General features: G+C 38.3%; 1 long non-coding RNA gene across 3 annotated transcripts in view; it reads left to right on the forward strand.

Moving 5' to 3' along the window:
- The first annotated feature begins 827 nt into the window (after nt 1–827).
- The window catches only part of LOC144223062 (uncharacterized), a 58,822-nt gene continuing 42,211 nt past the window's right edge, over nt 828–17,438 (forward strand). For all 3 annotated transcript variants that reach the window (XR_013332543.1, XR_013332545.1, XR_013332544.1), the window contains exons 1-2: nt 828–1,369; nt 4,310–4,375. This is a non-coding gene — a long non-coding RNA (uncharacterized LOC144223062). The remainder of the gene's footprint in view (nt 1,370–4,309; nt 4,376–17,438) is intronic.

Raw genomic sequence — 17,438 nt, forward strand, 5'->3', positions numbered from 1 at the left:
TGCGCTAGCCATTAATGGACATCATCCATTTTTAATCAGAAAGATCAGAAGAAAGATGGTAAGCGAATCCCAGTCGCAAGTCAATTTAAATAACATTCCTGGGGAAATCCAATCACTTAAAACTGAGACACCTACGCGAGCAAGAGCCCCCGCCCTACTAGCGAGGAAGAGCGCGACGGCTGAATTAATCAAGATCAGGGGGCTCTAGAGCTGAGCGTGGAGCGTTAACCCTTCCAGCCCCGGAGGGTACCAAGGGGGCTTGCAAAAGCGCGGACGGCCAGGGCGAAGATGCCCACGGCAGCCACGCACAGGCTGCCTCTGCCATCTTGGGCGGCTCCGAACGCCCAGAGCTCTACCCGGGAGGCTGGGCGCGCGCGGTTAAGGTCAGAAGCTCAGGAAGCCGCTCCAGCTGCGAGGAACGGCCGCCTCCCGCAGCCTCTGCGCGCCGTGGGCTCCTCCTTCCGCCCAAGCGTGGCCATGTGAGGACTGCTCCGACCGCAGGTAGCCGAGGCGCGGGAGGCGGTGCGCGGGACCCGGCGGAGCGCCCGGGGAGGGGCCGACGGACACGCGGACAGACGGATCCCCNTGCTGACGCTGGCGCTGGTGGCGCCCTCGCGGGGCGGCGGGGGCTGCGCGGACCTGGCGTGTGGCGAGCGGGAGCGCTGCTGCGACGCGGCCAACGCCACAGCGNCCCCACCTACGAGGAGTCCATGCGGCTGCAGCAGCTCAGCCCCGGGGAGGTCGTGCTGCCCGTGTCGGTGCTCGGCCGCCCACGAGGCGGCGGCGCCGGGGAGTCAGACGGCGGCGAGGGCCGCTTCCCGCTCATTTGAGAGTCTACGGCCGCTCGAGGACTGCGCGGACAGAACGGGGCTAGGGGGGTTGTGGATGGGACGCAACGGCCGAGGTGGCAGCTGCCACCGCCAACGGCCTCAGACCCCGCCTGATACCTGGGCCGAATCGTCCGTCGCTCGGCGACTGTGCTGGAGTCACTTCCACTCCCGTTTTACCCCGGGATCTTAAGTTTCCCTACGTTTCATTCGGTTCAAGGAAACGTTAGGAGCGCGCGGCGGGGCGACAGAAGCGGACAAGCCAGAAGCGCAACTTCTAAGGTCGTCCCCACCCTCAGCCTCTGCTCAGACTGTGTTCACTCGTAAGTGCCTGCTTTCAATCAAAGAGAACACGTGAGCCCTTTCGTGCGTCGGAAGAAAGGTAGCAACCTTTAGGGATGAAGGGAAAGGGACACAGTTCCATACCTCTCCCTCGCGCCCGGACAGGTCACGGGTCTCAGAAGATAGGCCGAGGGCGAGGAGCCGCGGGGGTGAGCCGCCACTGGAGACTGCCGCGCGCAGTCGGGGAGATCAGCACCTAGGTATGATTGAATCCCTCCCTTGCGGAGAACACTCCCCCTTCCTCCCCCCACCCCCCCAAAAAAAACAACTCGATATCTTCCTGGCCAAGTATAGTCACAACTGGTGGCTCACAATTTGGCGAGGGATAACCAGGATATCCAGTTAGTGGGTGTACCTATTGAAGATACAGCAATTAGATATATTGGAGACCGTATTTATAATAAGGTACAGTTGGGCTTTTGGTTTTTCAATTACTGAGAAGATATTTATATTTATTTGTCTTTTATTTTTATATTTTTACCATGTTTTGAACGTAACAGGAGTGTATTTGTGCAATTAATGATAAGATAATCATCCTTTCCTCTTTTATAGGCCTTAGTGGCTTGGGAATTGTGATTATTGTTTAATAAAATGTTGGACATTATTTCATTTACAATGGGGGAGAAAGGAGGCATGGTCAAATGAGAAAACATATGTGACATAAAACACATGACGGATATCTTATTTTCACTATTTGAGAAGAATATATTTTATTTTTAGTACTGTGGCATAATATATAACTTTTTGTAATAACTATAGATTGTGTAGCCTAGGTCTTATTGTATCATTCACCACATAGTTATATGTAGAAATGATTGATACACGTATGCTGTACCATGAAGCATGAAGTCATGCACTTTTCCCTCTATTTTAAAATACATTCCACAACATGATACAAAACGTAAGAACTTGTGACTTGTGACTTCTCTTCAAAGCCATAATTGTGCAAGTAATGTACTACAGAAGGATTTAGTCAACCTATTGTAAGAAAAAAATAAATGCCATTGTATCAGTTCTACCATCCTATGAAATGTCCTTTAAGCAAATGGTAATTTAAAATAATATTAAAATGCATTATGTATAATGTACATATGTATATTGTCTATGTACAATATACACATTGTATACCATATAATTATTATACTTTATGATTGTCATTAAAGGAAAAGTAGGAAACAAAAGGTTTCTCTGGGGAAGAATGAGTGTTAAAGATTTTACACAGGAACCTCACATATGTATCTAGAAACATTGTTTTTATGATTGAAAAAGTTTGACAGTCTGGAAATTGTATTAGAAGAAACTGATGATTTGATTCATTTGAGAAATGATTTAATTGAGAAATTAATGTCAGAAAATGATTTAAACTTTTAAAGGCTAATAGAAAAAGTCTGACAGTTCTAAGAAATCTTAAAATGTCTGAATTGTAAGAGAACAGAACGGTTTACTCTAAAGTTGTAAAAGCTAATGACTCTGTCATTGAAATCATTTGAAGTGTATTAAAGCATAGAAAAACATTAAAGATTTCTCTGTGTAAATTGTATCAGATGTGTGGCTATATGGTATGTATTAAAATATGAAATATGTATCTTTGTTATTTAAAAGCAGTCTTAAGCTGTGAATTGGCAAAACAATGAGTTGAGACTACATGAATTGACAGTGGTACGAGAATTCATGAAATCACATCATATTGAATAATTGCATATGTTAATGTTACTCAAACACTATAAATTTTAGTTTTACATGTGGCTGTCAATACCACCACCATTCAAACAAACTGAAAAGTTGCCATAATCTTTCAAATGATTTATCCTTTGAGGGTATACTGTTTTAGACACTTCTTCAAATTCACCATATCTGAAACATCAACATAAATTTCTACATATATCTATATAAATATCCAAATATATATGTATGTGTCCATCCTATATGTTGTTGCTAATACTAACATCTTGAACATTGCAACACAATCTTGTTAAAACACCCTTAAAATATGAATCAAGTATATTTCCTTTGTATCAACTATGGAACATTTCTCTCCTTAATATTCAGAATGTCTGTAATGTAACACTAATCATGCAAGGAGATTATACTGAATTTTAAAATTACAGCAGACTTTACATTTGTTTTTTTTCCTAGTCATCACACAAGCTTTTATGCACATCCCTCATTTAATAAAAATGAGTTTGACTCTGGTTTTTTCTTGCACTTCATTGATTTACCAAGCACAATTTTGTGGGGAAAAAAATTCCTAAAAACTATTTTTATTAGTGATGAATGAACGTGTCTCATGGTAATGCAACACATATATAACATACCACATCATTACAAAACCTATGGATTCACAATGCTAAAATACCTGGATAGAAATATTTTGAAGGTACTAAGGGTGGTATTTAGATGTTCAGTTTTATAGATTTTACCTGGAAATTATTTATTACAAAGGACTAGTAGAGAATAGAAATGTAGGAAACATTAATGTAGAAAAGTTATGCTCTCACCAGAAAATAATTCAGGATTTGTTGATTTTACTTATTTTCAATAATCTTTTATATATAGGTCAGAGCACAGATATATATACATATATATACATACATGTGTGTTTATATGTAAGTATGTATATATATGTATGTATGCATGTATGTATAAAATCACCAGTTGCTTAAATGCATGACTTTTTTATATTTTTAAATTCTATGTATTATATAATTATACATGTATACACACACACACATAAAATAACCTGTTGCATGAAAGCAATTTTGTTGTTGGTGTTTATAACCAAGGGGATAATATCTTCTTGAGATAGAATGACAGTTTTAAGAGGCCATTAAATCAACGATGGAAAATGGCTTTGGCAATTATGCCAAAGGGCATGAGGTGTACTATATAAGGAAAACAAGATTCAATTGTAAATACTGAAGGGAATATTAAGGAAATGGCCTCAACAGTTTAAAAGGCAATATGCTAAGTACCTTAATGTACTTTATGTATACAGTTTCTCTCAAGTGGAATTAATAAAGGAAACAGTTCACAGCTGGAACTTATTATGTCATAAACATGAATATGGTGTTCAGATTTATACAATGTTCTGCACTGATTTCTGTAAAAATTTCATGAACATAATTAATTTGCATTTCCAGATTGAAAGAAACAATGAATGAATCATTTTATTCTGAGCAGCCCAGCATTAACCATCTCTCCAAACTGTAAGTTGCTGACAACCAATCAGTAATAGAATATTTGGAAAGTTTATATCTGATCTCACTAGTTTACAATTTACTTTTTCATTCTCCTTTCGTCCATTGGTAAAAGATGAAAGGCTAAGGGAAGGTATTTTATTAACAAAGAATGAATCAACAACCAGCTAATTGTAAGGAATTAAGACAACGTTTTGTCCATAAAGAGGGAGGAAAATTTTTAAAAAGGAATTAAGACTTCCCATCTTTATGAAGGAAAGGATGTCTTAATTCCTTTTTTAAAATTTTGCCTATAAAAGAATCAAATTTCAAATAAAACCAATACTTTGATTACATTTAAATACATATAGAACCTAATTTTATTTATTTTCTTTTACTTAACAGAATTTGCTTTAAAAAAAATCATATTTAAGTAGTCCCTACACTTGATGTGAGCTTGGAACTCACAAACCTGAGATCAAGAGTCGCTTGTTCTACTGACTAAGCCAGCCAGGCTGCCTTGAGTTTAAATTTTATGACAAAAATTATACTATGGTGGACATTTATGTTTGCTATCAAACTAAAGATTATCATTTTTTTTCCTCTTCAGCTTCTTAGCTAGGCACCTTCATTGTCTTGATTTCTCCTACTTATTTTCTTTCATTGTATGTTATTATTATCTTGCTTTGAATTTTCAGTAGATGTTTTCACTGAAACATCTTGTAGGACTCAAGTTATTCTTTTCTGTGATTTAATATCACTGGTTATGGCTTAGCCTTTTGCACAAAGTTTCTTCTTTTGGTAAATGTTATTTATCCAAAGTGTTTTCTTTGTTTTCTATTTGCATCTGACTTCTTTGGTTTTCCAGTTTTGAGCCAGGTAGCTTTCCTTTTTATGCATGAAAGGACTGTAAAGATATTTCTTGTTCCTATCCATAGAGATTTTTATCTTGTCACTGAGCAAATGATCATATCTTTGCATCTCTCTAAGCAAGAATTTTCATTTTTCTAAATTTCAAACAATAATTCTCAATTTACCTTTTTATATTTTGCTTCCTCACTTGGAATTTTCTAGAGGGATTGTCAGCACTTTTCTCCCTGTCTTTCCCCTAAAAATATGCCCTCTGCTATATTTATAAGGACAGAGAATTAGACCCTTGAATCTTAGTAGTGACAGGGACCTTATCTTGGCTTCCAAACCTCAAGTAAATTAATTGTTCATTGATGGCTATATCTTTATGCTTCTAGATTTTTCTCACAGGCATCTTTGTGGTTTCCTCCGTGTCTGTCATTTTATCTGAGGAATAGTTAACTGTTTTTTTCTCATTCTTGCTCACAGACATTCTATTTGTTATACTAGATAAAAGATCACATCCTTCTATTCTTACAGGGTGGACCTTGTTTGAGCCTCTAGACCTCAAGGACAGTTTGATTTACCATTGATTGCTGTATCTTTGACATTCTTACAGATTTCTGCATGGACTCATAATATCACTATTTGAGTAGATTAGACAGTCCCTCTAACTTTCTTTGATTCCTACTTCTAGATGATCTTGAAGAATCCGTAGTGTAGTGTTTAAGATTTTATCTAGGGAACTGTGAATAGTTTTATCTCCTGTCTCTTTGTTGGCTACCTTTGTTTCATCAGAGAAAGGATTAGAAGTTTCCACATTAACCACCTGTTTTATTTTGGTTTGTGGGAATTTTCTCTTATGTATTGACCAAAGATTTTACCAGATCAAAATTAATTTTTATTATTTTCCTGGGTCCTAAAAGTATCTTCTCTTCATTTGTAGGTTTAGCTTTTTTCTTGCAAACTGATCATTGGTTTGTCACATTTCTCCATGTGCCTGACCCCTGTTGAACTAGCCAACCAATCAGATTCCTATAGATTTACCCCAGTTTACTTCTTCCTCTGATGTTAAAGACAGTCTGTGTCTTTTTTCCATAGCTCCATCTTCTGAGTTTTTCTCTTGGAAATTCCTCACAGTATTCTTTTCATTTTTCTTTTTCAAAATATTTCTGTTGTTATAAGCAACTGAGACTCTTCAGTTCTTTATCTGTGTCTGGGATATAGGGACAATGCTGACTCAGCTTTGCTTGAAAATTAAGCTCATATTTCTTTACATTCATCTGTGCACATTACCTGTTGGACTAGACAAGGGTTTAGATTTTTCCTTGAAACTCTTTTATGTTTTTTAGGGTAGATGTTGTTCTTTGACTAACTACATCTTGCATGTTCTTAGGCCACACATCTTCAGTTTCAGAGGCATTAGTTTTGGATTTATATTCACAATGTTCTTGGCTGACATTTCCCGGTCCATCCTTACTTTTGTGCACTGAAGCAAACATTTCTTCAAATCCACTATAGTCATCTTCCAAATATTATGTCTTTTGTTTGAAGTCTTCAAGTGCATTTCTCTTTTTCTCTTTATGGTTTCGATATAGTACTAATAACTATGGGCTCCAGATTTTCTTTTGGTGTTTTTTTTTTAAATGTTGTACGGCCATCTATATTTTCTTTTGATTGAAAAATATGTATGCCCTGTGTATAGTCTAATATTTTTCCTACTACTAAGTTTTATTTTTTTTTAATGTTTATTTATTTGAGACGGAAAGAGACAGAGTACAAGCAGGGGAAGGGCAGAGAGAGAGGGAGACACAAAATCTGAAGCAGGCTCCAGGCTCTAAGCTGTCAGCACAGAGCCCCATGTGGGGCTTGAACTCGCAAATTGCAAGACCATGACCTGAGCCAAAGTTGGATGCTCAACTGACTGAGCCACCCAGGCACCCCTCTACTACTTGGTTTTCTTGAGTATTTTTTCACATCTTTTATTATGGCTATTTTAGATTTTTCTTGTAATTTCTCTGATGTATCTGAATCCTTCCTAAGTAAGGATGTCAGTAAGCTTTTAAAATTTGGAGTTGCTGTAATTATCATAATGCCTGCTGATTCTTCTACTGGCTGTACCTTAACAGTTTTCCTAAGGTTTTCTTTCATGCCTGGAGGATTTTCTGCCGACTCCCATCTCTGCTTTGAAGTTGTCCTGAGGTTCTTGACACCTGTCAAGTCTTCTCCTGAGTTCTGTTCTTTAGCAGTTTTATCTATTGGTGCCCATTGGGTCTTCACTAGGTTCAATCTTTTCCACAGAAGTTTTAAGAAGTTTCTTGGTTGTTGGTTCAGCTAATTCACATTCTCCCCAGGACAGCTAAGAGCTGTCCGGAGCTTCTTCTTGTTGATTGTCTTATATTCTGGGGTCCACCATTTGTTGTGTGATTTTCATAAGGCCCTTGGTCCGTCTTCTACTGGGTCCACTTTTCCTAGGCATTCCAAACAAACTCTTGATAGCTGTGAGTGAGGATTTCACCTTCTCCACGTTTCCATCTGAGAGAGAAGGAGTTCTTGTTTTTGCTCTCTGGTTGTATTGCTTGCTTTGGTGTTTTTATAAGCTCTTTGAGGTCTTCAGATCTGCTACGGACTCTGCATTTTCCTCAGTTATCCCCAGCAACCCCCCAAGATTTCTGAGGTTTTCTAATGGTTCTGGTTTGTTCTTTGGACTGTTCTAAGCTTTTTGTAGATGTCACAACCATTTGTTTATTCCTCTGGTTCTGTTGGTGTTTGTAGGAATTATCTGATACCTGCCAGGTCTCCCAAGAGTTCTGGTTTCACTTTAAGGTGTTTTCAGTGGCCTCCTGATGCCTGCTTGAATGTCTACTCGTTCTGGATTCTGCTTTCAATTGTTCCTAAGCTTTCTGTGAATATAATCATCATTTATTTGTTTCACTGGGTCTTTTGGTATTTATAGGAGCTGCCAGCTGCCAGTTCTTCCTTTGGTTCTGGTTTTATTTTAGGGGACTTCAGCATTCCTGTGAGGATTTGTAGTTTCTGCTGGGTCTGATTTGTGCTTGGGATACTCCTAAGCTTTCTGTGAAACATATCACCATTGATTTGTTCCTGTTTATTTCAGTGTTTGAAGGAGCTCTCTGATACCGGCCAAGCCTTCCACACATTCTGCTTTCTCCTCAGATGTTTGCAGCCACCTCCTGGGGAGTGTTAGAATTTGTACAGTTTCTGGATTCTGTTTGGGGGGTCCTCCTAAGCTTTTTGTGGACACCTAATTTCATTTTAATCTGTTTATAATTAAGAGTTTCATAAGTGAACTTCTGAAACTTATAGCATTGCCTGTGAGTTCTGGCAATTAATTTTAATAAGTTAAATGTCACCTCTACCTCGGATTTAAAATTTGGTAGCAATTTACATTGTAGCCATTTTCCCAAAGAGTGAAATACAAACATGTGCGCTATTTTGACATAAGCTTGGCAGCTGCTGTGGGGGATGGCACTTGTCCCTCACTATCATGATAATGATAACAATGGTAACTATAATTCGTTGAATGCTTACATGGGGCAGGCACTGTTTTAGGCATCTTAGATATATTATCTCATTTAAAATTCTTAACAGGAGGAGCTAAGGACTACTAACCTATTTTATAGATAAGAAAAGTGAAGCCAGAGAGGCTGGGTAGTGTGCCCAAAGTCATAGGAGTGATAAGACTCAGGAGGCAGATCAGCCTCTTTGACTCTGGAGTTAGTACTCTTAACCACTAAACTTTCAACATGCAATTAATTTTACCTCTCAGAATATCTAATTATTAGAGCTGTGGCTATTGCTGCAAAGCACCACATTAGTATCACTTTTTATTTTTTCACAAGCACAATATGGTAGCTATTATTGGTTATTTGCTGTTCAAAGGAACTATTTTTAGGGGTGCCTGGGTGGCTCACTTGGTTGAGCATCTGATTCTTGATTTGGGCTCAGGTCATGATCCTATGGTTCTGTGAGTTCAAGCCCTGCATTGAACTAATTATGTACTGTTAGCACAGAGACTGCTTGAGATTCTCTCTCTCCTTCTCCCTCAGCCCCTCCTCCTGCTCCCATGCTCTCTCTCTCAAAATTTAAAAGTCAAAATTAAAAATAAATAAAGGAACTATTATTAAAAATATAATAGAATCTAGGCCAAAAATCTTTAATAACTTATAAAGTTGTTTGTGGAAACACATAAACGTTTTATGGATAAAACCTGAAATGGTCAAGAAAAACGACGCAGATATTGTTTTTGTTTTTGTTTTTGTTTTTTATATATATATTTTTTTATTTATTTCTAGGAGAGAGAGAGAGANCGAAAGTCGGACGCTCAACCGACTAAGCCACCCAGGCGCCCCTGTTTTTGTTTTTTGTATTTCGTTCAGCCAGTTCTTTCAACACCAAGTATGCCTCCTTCCTGGTCTGACTTCATTAATTTTAAAAATTAAAAAAAATTTCTTTAAAATAGCTGGTATATTGTGTCCAATATCTTAAAAGAAAAGAAACAGTGGTGGTTGTATTGTATGCTCAGCATAAAAATGAGAAACATAGAGTCTAACATTATAACTAAATCCTCAATGCTAGCTAATATGGAAACAAGGACAAAATAGTTTCCTAAATTAAGATTGTATTTATATTCTTGTGGTAGAATATGATTGTTGGGACCTCCTACAGAATAACATAGTGATGGACTATAGTTGGACTGCCCAGGTGAATCTCCAGACTCTAGATTTACTAGTGATGTGACCATAAGCAAGTTGTATGACTTCCTAAGGCTGTTTTTTCTGTAAAGTGGGGAGAGTACGCACCTCAGATGGTTGTAATATTAAAGGATATATAGGAACCACTTAACATTCATGGTGCCTGCGACATAAAAATGTATTTCAAATGCCAGTGTACATACGTTGGTTGACACTGGGTTCTTGGTATGAAGCTCAGATAAAGTTGTGGAAATTCAAAAAACTTCCCAGTTCATCATGGGCATCGATTATTTGTGGATTAAGAGTAGAAACACTTTGATGAAAAACAAAAATTATACTTAAGAAAATTGTCAGCTGGTCTGATGACTCGTTTTGGTTGTACTGGATAGTGATGGGCTGTGGGTGAAAGACTATGTAGGAAAAGAGAAATGGAATTTGGACAGCCAAGTAAGGGTCAGAGTTGCAGACTAAATAAAATGGGAAGGGTTGAGAGTGTGGATATCTTGATGTCAAGGCGCAAATGTAGCGGGAGAAAGGTAAGAAGTGCTAGAAGGGTAAGCCAGTGGAGTAGGGGACTGGGATACTGGATCTTGAGACTTTGTATATAAAGAAGCAGTGGGTGAGGACAAAGTTGAAGCAGCGGTCTCGCTCTGGGTCCTAGAGAGTGGACATGAGGGCTGTAGGAACAGATGAGAGTTCATGTTTCTGGAGGAATATAAGGACAAGTAGAGGAGAGCAAGTCAGTGAGGGCAAATGCATGGCCCGATGGACATTGAAACCCACCTCAGTTATGACAGAACTGAGTCTGATATAAAAGTGTTTCTAATTTTTAACCTGAAGAAGAGAAAGCCAAGGGAATGTAACTGTCATATAATATTTTAAAAGCAAACTTATGGAAGTTGAATCAATCTTTATTTTACAGGCTCCAGAAGGTGAAACATAAAGGTAAACAAACATAAAGTAAAAAAAATCAAATACATCAATTTTCCCATCTGTCCATCCACTCATCCATACACTATTCATTCAGCCATCCAATTATTCTGTAACTTACACTGAAACAAATTTGAGGTTGTTTGTAAAAAGGACACACAAAACAAGATCCTCATAAAGTGATTAAAGGAACCAAGGCAAAAGGAAAAAGTGAAGCTGCAAAAATAAGGTCATATCTTGGTTCTAAGCTTTATAGCAGGAAATACAAAGTTCAATGAAAGGATTCAATGTTTGTAAGTAAAAACCAGAGCAGGTGCTTGAGAGAAACACAAATCTTCCTGGTACTGAAATCTGGAAGAAATTTCTCCTGTGAGTTCTCATAAAGAAGACACTGTAGGGACACATGGCCAGCTCACCAGCAAGCAACTCTTTTTTTTTTTTTTTAAGTTTATGTATTTATTTTGAGGGGAGGAGGGGCAGAGAGAGAGAGAGAGGGAGAAAGAATCCCAAGCCTGCTCATTGCAGAGCTTAATCCCACAAAATGTGAGATCATGACCTGAGCCAAGATCAGGAGTCAGAGGCTCAACCAACTGAGCCTCCCAGGTGCCCCAGAACATGCGACTCTTGATCTTGGGGTCGTGAATTCACATTGGGCATAGAGCTTACTAGGAAAAAAAAAAAGTTGGAGGGGGCACCTGGGTGGCTCAGTTGGTTAAGCAATTGAGTCTTGATTTCAGCTCAGGTCATGATCTCAGGGTTCGTGGGTTCAAGACCTGCATCGTGCTCTCGCTGATAGTACAGAGCCTGCTTGGGATTCTCTTTCTCTCTCTCCCTGCCTCTCTCCCATTACCATGTGTTCTTTCCCCAAATAAATAAATANATCTCGCTGATAGTACAGAGCCTGCTTGGGATTCTCTCTCTTTCTCTCTCTCCCTGCCTCTCTCCCATTACCATGTGTTCTTTCCCCAAATAAATAAATAACTTTAAAAAAGACACTGTAATGTAAAGAATGACATATTCAACCATTTTTACACTAAGCATGTTCCATAGGGCTTCTAAACATGAGATCCTCAGACAGGCATAATATTGTATATCAGTACAATTTTTCAAGGAACTTAAATAATGTAGTTCAGTAACTCTTAAATCCTAATGGCTTGGTCCAACACCAAAACAGGTTATAGTCTAGAGGAATGGATGGCTATATAACTTCCAAACATTTCTCCATAAGTGTTATTTCCCTCAAGTGTTTTAAAAGACATTTTTGTTGCTTTTTTATATTACAAAAATGGCATTGAAACACACACACTGACCCTAAAAACTCTACCAAAAAACCCACTAGAACTAATAAATAAAGAACAAAATCAACAAAGACTAGAAACAACCAGAGAACATCACCAGGAACTCCAACTCTACAGGCAACACAGTGGTAATAAATTCATGTCTTTCAGTATTCATCTAAATGTCAGTGGACAAAACACTCTAATCGAAAGATACAGGGTAACAGAATGGATAAGAAAACAAAATCCATCTATATACTGAGACCCATTTTAGACCTAAAGAGACCATCAGATTCAAAGTCCGGGGATGGAGAATCATCTCTCATGCTAATGGTCGGTCACCAAAAGAAAGCTAGAGTAGCCATACTTATATCAGACAATCTTGATTTTAAAATAAAGACTATAGCAAGAGATGAAGAAAGGCATTATATCATAATTAAGGAGTCTGTCCACCAAGAAGATATAACAATTGTAAACATTTGTGCCCCCAGTGTGGCACACCTAAATATACAAATCAATTAATCACCAACATAAAGAAACTCATTGACAATAATATCATAATATTAGGGGACTTCAACACCCCACTTACAGCACGGACAGATCATCTAAGCAGAAAATCAACAAGGAAACAATGGCTTTAAATGACCAGAAGGACTTAACAAATATTAAGAACATTTCATCCTAAAGCAGCAGAATACACATTCTTCTAGAGTGCACATGGAATGTTCTCCAGAATAGATCACATACTGGGACACAAATCAGCCCTCAACAAGTACAAAAAGATTGAGATCATACTGTACATATTTTTTGACCACAACACTACGAAACTCAGAATCAACCACAAGAAAAATTTTGGAAAGACAACAAATAATTGGAGATTAAAGAACATCCTACTAAAGAATGAATGGGTTAATAACCAAAAAGTTTAAGAAGAAATTAAAAAGTATATAGAAGCCAATGAAAATGATAACAACTTCAGCCCCAAACCTCAGGTGCAGTAAAAACAGCCATAAGAGGGAAGTATAGGGGCACCTGGATGGCTCAGTTGGTTAAGCATCCGACTTCGGCTCAGGTCATGATCTCATGACTTGTGGGTTTGAGCCCCACATTGGGCTATGTGCTGACAGGTAGCTCAGAGCCTGGAATCTCCTTCAGATTCTGTATCTCCCTCCCTCTCTGACCTTCCCCTGCTCACACTGTCTCTCTCTCTCTCAGAAATAAATAAAACATTAAAAAAATTTTTTTAAAAAGAGGGAAATATATAGCAATCCAGGCCTTCCTAAAAAAGGAAGAAAGGTCTCAGATACACAGTCTAACCTAACACCTTAAAAATTGGTGAAAGATGGGGCGCCTGGGTGGCTTAGTCGGTTGAGCGTCCGACTTTCGCTTAGGTCATGATCTCGCAGTTCGTGGGTTCGAGCCCCGCGTCGGGCTCTGTGCTGACTGCCAGCTCGGAGCCTGGAGCCTGTTTCAGAGTCTGTGTCTCCCTCTCTCTCTGACCCTCCCCTGCTCACGCTGTCTCTCTCTCTCCTAGAAATAAATTAAAAAATTTAAAAAAAAAATTGGTGAAAGAATAGCAAATAAAACCCAAACCAGCAGAAGAAGGAAAATAATAAAGATTAGAGCAGAAATCAATGCTAACAAAACTAAAAAAAACAAGATAAATGAAACCGAGACCTGGTTCTTTGATAGAAGTAACAAAATTGACAAACCCCTAGCCAGATTGATCAAAATGAAAAAGGAAAGGACCCAAATTGATAAAATCACAAATGGAAGAGGAGATCACAATCAAAACTGCAGAAACACAAACAATAATAAGAGAATATTATGAGCAATTATATGCCAACAAATTGGGCAATCTGGAAGAAATGGACAAATTCCTAGAAACATAGAAACTACTAAAACTGAAACAGGAGGAAATAGAAAATTTGAACAGATCCATAACCAGTAAGAAAATTGAATCAGTAATCAAAACTCTCCCAAAAAACAAGAGTCCAGAGCTGGATGCCTTTCCAGGGGACTTTTATCAGACATTAAAGAAGAGTTAACACCTGTTCTTTTGAAGCTGTTCCAAAAATTAGAAATGGAAGGAAAACTTCCAAACTCATTCTACAAGGCCAGCATTACCTTGATTCCAAAACTAAGACAAAGACCCCGTTAAAAAGGAGAACTACAGACCAATTTCCCCAATAAACATGGATGCAAAAATTTCTCAACAAGATACTAGCCAACTAGATCCAACAATACATTAAAAGAGTTATTCATCACAACCAAGTGGGATTTATACCTGGGATCCAGGGCTGGTTCAATATCTGCTAATCAATCAATGTGATACATCACATTAATCAAAGAAAGGATACGAACCACATGATCTTCTCAATAGATGCAGAGAAAGCATTAGACAAAATACAGCATCCTTTCTTGATATAAACCNTAAGAAAATTGAATCAGTAATCAAAACTCTCCCAAAAAACAAGAGTCCAGAGCTGGATGCCTTTCCAGGGGACTTTTATCAGACATTAAAGAAGAGTTAACACCTGTTCTTTTGAAGCTGTTCCAAAAATTAGAAATGGAAGGAAAACTTCCAAACTCATTCTACAAGGCCAGCATTACCTTGATTCCAAAACTAAGACAAAGACCCCGTTAAAAAGGAGAACTACAGACCAATTTCCCCAATAAACATGGATGCAAAAATTTCTCAACAAGATACTAGCCAACTAGATCCAACAATACATTAAAAGAGTTATTCATCACAACCAAGTGGGATTTATACCTGGGATCCAGGGCTGGTTCAATATCTGCTAATCAATCAATGTGATACATCACATTAATCAAAGAAAGGATACGAACCACATGATCTTCTCAATAGATGCAGAGAAAGCATTAGACAAAATACAGCATCCTTTCTTGATATAAACCCTCGAGAAAGTAGGGAGAGAAAGATCATATCTCAAGATCCTAAACACCATATATGAAAGACCCACTGCTAAAATCATCCTCAATGAGGAAGAATTGAGAGCTTTCCTTCTAAGGTCAGGAACATGACAGGGTGTCCACTCTCACCACTGTTATTCAACATAGTATTGGAAGTCCTAGCCTCAGCAATAAGACTTTATTTCTGGGTATCTCAGTTGGTTAGGCTCAGGTCATGATCTCATGGTTCACAAATTTGAGCCCTACATCAGGCTCTGTGCTGACAGCTCAGAGCCTGGAGCCTGCTTTGGATTCTGTGTCTCCCTCTCTGTCTGTCCCTCCCCCACTTGTGTTTGTCTTTTTCTCTCAAAAATAAACATTAATAAACTTTTTTTAAAAAGTCATCCAGGGGCGCCTGGGTGGCTTAGTTGGTTAAGCGTCCGACTTTCGCTTAGGTCATGATCTCGCGGTTCNGTATGGAAAGCCCAAACAATTTCACCAAAATGCTGCTAGAACTGATCCATGAATTCAGCAAAGTCATAGGATATAAAATCAGTGCACAGAAATCAGTTGCATTTCTATACACCAATAATGAAACATCAGAAAGAGATATCAAGGAATCGATCCAATTTACAATTGCAACAAAAAAAAATACCTAGGAATAAACCTAAGTAAATAGGTGAAAATCTATACACTGAAAACTATAAAAAAACTGATGAAATAAATTAAAGAAGATACAAAAAATGGAAAAAATATTCCATGCTCATGTATTAGAAGAACAAATATTGTTAAAACATCAACACTACCCAAAGCAATCTACATATTCAATGTGATCCCTATGAACATAATACCAGCATTCTATACAGAGCTAGAACAAACAATCCTAAAATTTGTATGGAACCAGAAAAGGCCACGAATAGCCTTAGCAATCCTGAAAAAGAAAACCAGAATTCCGGACTTCAAGATGTATTACAAAGCTCTAATAATCAAGGCAGTATGGTACTGGCACAAAAATAGACACTCAGATGAAGGGAACAGAATAGAGAACCCAGAAATGGACCCACAAATGTATAGCCAACTAATCTTTGACAAAGTAGAAAAGAATATCCAATGGAATAAAGACAGTCTTTTCAGCAAATGGTACTGGGAAAACTGGACTGCGCTTTGCAGAAGATTGAACCTGGACTACTTTTTTTACACCATAAACAAAAATAAACTCAAAATGGATGGAAGACCTAAATGTAAGACAGGAAGCCATCAGAAGCCTTGAGGAGAAAGCAGGCAAAAACATCTTTGACCTTGGCCACAGCAACTTCTTACTCAACATGTCTCCGGAAGCAAGGGAAACAAAAGCAAAAATGAACTTAGGACCTCATCAAGAGAAAAAGCCTTCTGCATGGTGAAGGAAACAATCAGCAAAACTAAAAGGCAACCAACGGAATGGGAGAAGATATTTGCAAATGACATATCAGATAAAGGGTTAGTATCCAAAATCTATAAAAAAAAAAAGCTTATCAAACTCAACACCCCAAAAAACAAATAATCCCATGAAGAAATGGGCAAAAGACATGAATAGACACTTCTCCAAAGAAGACATCCAGGTGGCTGACAGACACATGAAAAAATGCTCAACATCATTCATCATCAAGGAAATACAAATCAAAACCACATTGAGATAACACCTCATACCTGTCAGTATGGCTAACATTAACAATTCAGGCAACAACAGATGTTGATGAGGATGTGGAGAAAGAGGGACCCTTTTGCACTGCTGGTGAGAATGCAAAATGGTGCAGCCACTCTGGAAAACAGTGTGGAGGTTCCTCAAAAAATTAAAAATAAAATTATGCTATGACTCAGCAATTGCAGTACTGGGCATTTATCCAAAGGATACAGAATTGCTGTTTCTAAGGGGCAGATGCATCCCAATGTTTATAGAAGCACTATTGACAATAGCCAAAGTATGGAAAGAGCGCAAAGGTTCATCAACAGATGAATGGATAAAGAAGACGTGGTATATGTATATATACAATGGAGTATTACTTGGCAATCAAAATGAATGAAATCTTGCCATTTGCAACAACATGGATAGAACTAGGGTATATTATACTAAGCAAAATTAGCCAGTCACAGAAAGGCAAATATCATATGATTTCACTCATATGTGGAATTTAAGATACAAAACAGATGAACATAAGGGAAGGGAAGCAAAAATAATATAAAAACAGGGAGGGGAACAAACACAAGAGACTCAAATACAGAGAACAAACTGAGGGGTTCTGGAGGGGTTGTGGGTGGGGTTTGGGTTAAATGGGCAAGGGGCATTAAGGAAGACACTTGTTGGGATGAGCACTGGGTGTTGTATGCTGGGGATGAATCACTGGATTCTACTCCTGAAATCATTATTGC

This window comes from Crocuta crocuta, unplaced genomic scaffold, assembly GCF_008692635.1.
Source record: "Crocuta crocuta isolate KB4526 unplaced genomic scaffold, BGI_CrCroc_1.0 scaffold761, whole genome shotgun sequence".
NCBI lineage: Eukaryota > Metazoa > Chordata > Mammalia > Carnivora > Hyaenidae > Crocuta > Crocuta crocuta.